Source organism: Dreissena polymorpha, chromosome 7 (genome assembly GCF_020536995.1).
Source record: "Dreissena polymorpha isolate Duluth1 chromosome 7, UMN_Dpol_1.0, whole genome shotgun sequence".
Taxonomy (NCBI): Eukaryota; Metazoa; Mollusca; class Bivalvia; order Myida; family Dreissenidae; genus Dreissena; species Dreissena polymorpha.
Window position 1 is genome coordinate 81,051,843 of NC_068361.1, and position 6,000 is coordinate 81,057,842.

The following is a 6,000-nucleotide window of genomic DNA, read 5'->3' on the forward strand; positions in this document are numbered from 1 at the left end:
TATTATATATGAAATATATAAAGTGGAGCTATCCTACTCACCCCGGCGTCGGTGTTTCCGGGCCGTGCCGTTAGCATGCAAATGTTAAAGTTTTCGTACTACCCCAATTATTTTCATTGTCCCTTGACATATTGCTTTCATATTTTGCATACTTGTTTACCAACATGACCCCAACCTATAAACAAGAGCAGACAACTCTATCAAGCATTTTGTCATAATTATGGCCCCTTTTCCACTTAGAATATGCAGCAAATGTTAAAGTTTGCGTACTACCCCAAATATTTTCAATGTCCCTTGACATATTGCTTTCATATTTTGCATACTTGTTTACCATCATGACCCCAACCTATAAACAAGATTATACAACTGTATCAAGCATTTTGACAGAATTATTGCCCCTTTTATACTTAGAATATGCATATTATTGATAAAGCTATGTTAAACTTTGTGTACTACCCCAATTATTTTCATTGTCCCTTGACATATTGCTTTTATATTTTGCATACTTGTTTACCAACATGACCCCAACCTATAAACAAGAGCAGACAACTCTTTCAAGCATTTTGTTATAATTATGGCCCCTTTTCCACTTAGAATATGCAGCAAATGTTAAAGTTTGCGTACTACCCCAAATATTTTCAATGTCCCTTGACATATTCCTTGCATATTTTGCATACTTGTTTACCATCATGACCCCAACCTATAAACAAGAGCATACAAATGTATCAAGCATTTTGACAGAATTATTGCCCCTTTTATACTTAGAATATGCATATTATTGATAAAGCTATGTTAAACTTTGTGTACTACCCCAAATATTTCCTATATCCTTTGACATATTGCTTTTATATTTTGCATACTTGTTTACCAACATGACCCCAACCTATAAACAAGACCAGACAACTATATCAAGCATTTATTCATAATTATGGCCCCTTTTCCACTTAGAATATGCAGCAAATGTTAAAGTTTGCGTACTTCTCCAAATATTTTCAATGTCCCTTGACATATTGCTTTCATATTTTGCATACTTGTTTACCATCATTACCCCAACCTATAAACAAGAGCATACAACTGTATCAAGCATTTTGACAGAATTATTGCCCCTTTTATACTTAGAATATGCATTTTATTGATAAATCTATGTTACACTTTGCGTACTACCCCAAATATTTCCAATATCCTTTGACATATTGCTTTTATATTTTGCATACTTGTTTACCAACATAACCCCAACCTATAAACAAGAGCAGACCACTGTATCAAGAATTTTGACATAATTATGGCCCCTTTTACACCTAGATAATTGAACATTTTGCTTAAATTGCCATAACTTCTTTATTTATGATCACATTTTATTATTACTTTGACAAAACAACATTACCTGAATACCACAATGGATTCCACCCAAACCATACCCCACGCCTCTACCCAGAATCCCTCCCCCCCCATCTCCCCAATTTTTTTTTAAACATCATCTAATAAAATTACCACACCCCACATTATACCCCCTCTCACCCCTCCTTTCCCCCCCTAACTTCCTCCCCCCCTCAATTTTTTTTGTAACACCATCTAATAAATAACCCCACCTCACATTATACCCCCCTCTCACCCCCCCTACCCCCCCAACCTCCCACCCCCCAATTTTTTTTAACATCATCTAATAATTACCCCCCCCCACCCCACATTATACCCCCCTCTCACCCCCCTATCCCCCTTCCCCCCCCCCCCCCAATTTTTTTTCCTATTTTTATTTTTGAAATATATATTATATATGTGTATATTTTTAACACCATCTAATAAATTACCCCACCCCACATTATACCCCCCTCTCATCCCCCCTCCCCCCAACCTCCCCCCCCCCAATTTTTTTTTAACATCTAATAAATTACCCCCCTCACATTATACCCCCTCTCAACCCCCCCCCCCCCCTAATTTTTTTTTCCTTTTTTTTTTTGAAAGATCGTCTAATAAATTATTGAATATGAACAATTTCCCCATGATGGCTTACGTAATACTGTCAAGCACTCGAATAGTCGAGCGCGCTGTCCTCTGACAGCTCTTGTTACGCCCCCAGTAGGGTGGCATATAGCAGTTGAACTGTCCGTCAGTCTGTGCGTCCTTCCGAAAACTTTAACATTGGTCATAACTTTTGCAATATTGAAGATAGCAACTTGATATTTTGCATGCATGTGTATCTCATGGAACTGAACATTTTGAGTGGTGAAAGGTCAAGGTTGTCCTTCAAAGTCAAAGGTCAAATATATATTGTCCGTCCGTCCATCCGAAAACTTTAACATTGGTCATAACTTTTGCAATATTGAAGATAGCAACTTGATATTTGGCATGCATGTGTATCTCATGGAGCTGCACATTTTGAGTGGTGACAGGTCAAGGTCATCCTTAAAGGACAAAGGTCAAATTTTGCAATATTGAAGATAGCAACTCGATATTTGGCATGCATGCCTATCTCATGGAGCTGCACATTTTGAGTGGTGAAAGGTCAAAGTCAGGGTCATCCTGCAAGGTCAAGTCAAACTTTGCAATATTGAAGATAGCAACTTGATATTTGGCATGCATGTGTATCTCATGGAGCTGCACATTGTGAGTGGTGAAAGGTCAATGTCATTCTTCAAGGTCAAGGTTAAAGGTCAAATTTTGCAATATTGAAGATAGCAACTCGATATTTGGCATGCATGCGTATCTCATGGAGCTGCATAATTTGAGTGGTAAAAGGTCAAGGTCATCCATCAAGGTCAAGGGTCAAATTTAGCAAAATTGGAGATAGCAACTCGATATTTGGCATGCATTATATCTCATGGAGCTGCACAATTTGAGTGGTGAAAGGTCAAAGTCAAGGTCATCTGTCAAGGTCAAAGTTTGCAATATTGAAGATAGCAACTTGGTATTTGGTATGCATGTGTATCTCATGGAGCTGCACATTTTTAGTGATGAAAGGTCAAGGTCATTCTTCAAGGTCAAAGGTCAAATTTTGCAATATTGAAGATAGCAACTCATATTTTGCATGCATTTGTATCTCATGGGGCTGCACATTTTGAGTAGTGTAAGGTCAAGGTCAAAGGTCAAATTTTGCAATATTAAAGATAGCAACTCGATATTTGGCATGCATGCGTATCTTATAAAGCTGCACATTTTGGGTGGTGAAAGGTCAAGGTCATCCTTCAAGGTCAATGGTCAAATATATGGCTTCAAAGTGGCTCAGTAGAGGGTATTATGTTTTTGAAATATCATCTAATAAATGACCACCCCCCCACATTATTGCTCGTCTCCACCCCCCCCCCCCCCCCTCACACACAAAATATTTTATTTTTTTAAACATGGTAAAAAACCCACAAATATTTATTTTTATTATTTTATTTTTGAAAGACCGTCCAACCATCCCACCCAAGCTATTGCTATCAAACTTGAAATATAATCTTATTAGTTTGTTTAATGTCTTTACAAATGTCCAATAGATTGTGGAAAATAAACCCGAACTCAGAATCGTCTATAATGTCCCACTTCTTTAAAACATTAGCGATCATTATGTTTCAATTATGGTCCTCTTCCAGTTAGAATATGACTATACATATTACCTTGACCTTATTGAATATGAACAATTTCCCCATGATAGCTTACGTTATACTGTCAAGCACTCGAAAAGTCGAGCCCGCTGTCTTCTGACAGCTCTTGTTAAATAATCCAAATAATTTGAGTTTTTAAGTTTTGCCGGAAACTAATTGCACGTGTGTTTAGGATACCTATTTGAACTCATTTGGAGTATTCTTCACCAGTATTTGATAAAAACGACTTACATAATCAACATAAATCTGCCACATTCACCAAGGAAGCCGGCTGTGCAAAAAATCTCGATCTGAATGTTTGCCTCTTTTTGAATGACACAACACAACGAGGTCTGTGTAAGCCGGTAAGGAGTTTGATTGATAACCAGTTTAGATTGGAAGCCAGTAGTTATATGCAGGTCTGTAATTAGAAGTTCATGGTCATGTCTAGTAAATTTTAGAAGTACACATGAGTATTACCGTTAGCACTGGATATTCTGTAGTAGAACGTGAATATATATGGCGAGTCTGTAGATTGCTCAATTAGAAAGCAAGGCGCCACTAAAGCAATTTTATTTATTTGACTCCCTAATGTTGAAAACTAAGCAATATTTATTCATATGTGTTTACAATTTGACGTCTCATAGGCGTGTTAACCATCAAATGTTCACGGTTTAATGCTTAATAATTTGGCAAATATTGTTAAATAGTTTGAAATTTTAAGACTGAGATTAAATTATATGTGATTTAATTGCTTTAAAATTATTGTATCAATGTTCTTATTTGTTATACACAAAGCTTGAGATTTTCTCTATTTCAAAAAAGAAAACAAACAACGTTTGTGATATTAATGTCATTTTCATGGGTCCAATAAATCTAAATATTCTGATTAAAAGCTATTATAACAATGCTAGTACTTGAACATCATAAGAAACACGCATGATAATGAAGTGTGGATTTTTTCTTAAATGTCAATTTAAATAAACTGGAACAATATCCGAGGCCCTATTACGTTGATTGATTATCCGGTTGTAACGTAAGGCGTTTATCATCGAACATCGAAGTTGTCGTACAGCGAATTCGCTGTTTGATCGGATGTTCCACTGCCGCCGTCAAGAAGATCGGCCCGCCGTCAATCCGCCCAGGTCAATTCTCACGCAGACTGCTTCACTGATCTGTGTAACGAGGCTCGGTCCGTGTCGCTGAACTAATGTTGTATCGGTAACTAAAGGTTTGAGATGGTGTGATTATTCAGACTTCGTCCGCGGTAGAAGAACCTCATAATTGTAGTAGTAAACAAGTAAAGTCTGATATAGTCCTTAGGTACGTATGTGCTTGCGACTGTAGGCGACATAACAATTGCCTACACACAAGAAAGGAAATAAATAAATTAATTGAAAACAAACAAACATGGGCGAATATTCATCAGCAAGTCCACTCCTGCAAGGTGTCAATAAAGTCACTATCGACGACACGCGAAATGACCATCAAACAGACCACTCATCATATGGTGCTGATTATAGTTCACAACTTGAATCGATGACGTCAATGTGGAATCCTAGTTGTTGTCTTCTTTTTCGTCATCTCCTCTTCGACGGTATTTTCGTCGTCGAATAAACTGGCTTATCGAATGACAGATTCTTCGTATGTGGTAGGGATTTCAATGGCTTGAAGAGGAGATCGGATGCAAGATGTTCGCGCGTCTCGTCTGTGACGAACGCCCAAATATCTAGGAGGACTGCGTTCTCCTAATAGTAGGCTCGTTTCGCCGTTGGTAGGTCATTAAGTCGCAATAGCAAGATTAATTCAACGGGTCTTGATTTTACATTTACAGCAGATGCGAATTACTGCATCAGAACTCAGTATCAATCGTGATACATCGGCTATCTCCGGACTCCTTCGTAAGATAGGATTTATTGAATAAATCGTCTGCTGATACAGAGTGTGACAGTATAAGAAAAACAAGAGGGCCATGGTGGCCCTGGGTCGCTCACCTGAGTAGGAGTCATGTTAAGCAAGAGTTGTCAACGTTGTTTTGTGAAAAGAAAGGGTTTGTTGTTTTGGCCGATATATATGCGTTATAAGGAGGATTTTTGTTTTATTTTTTATTTATTTTTTACAATAGACATTTGCTTCCCATTGCAACAAATGTTAATTTTGGATAAAAGTGATACGAGGACAGTAATTTAATAATGAGCATAATCAGCAAAAGAAAATGGAAGTTCATTTTTTTCATAAATTGTAGTCAAGTTTTAAGATCATTATACATGTATAAGCATCTAAGGATGTGATACTGAATGACTTGTTTTTGCAAGAACAGCTTTAGTTTCACTAATGTCAGTGCCAAAAATTTCAAGCCAGTTCGCTGTTAACTACGCTTAGCCGGATACCCGCCACTCCTGCCGCATCCGCGCGAGAGTTGTATAATTTATGCAAG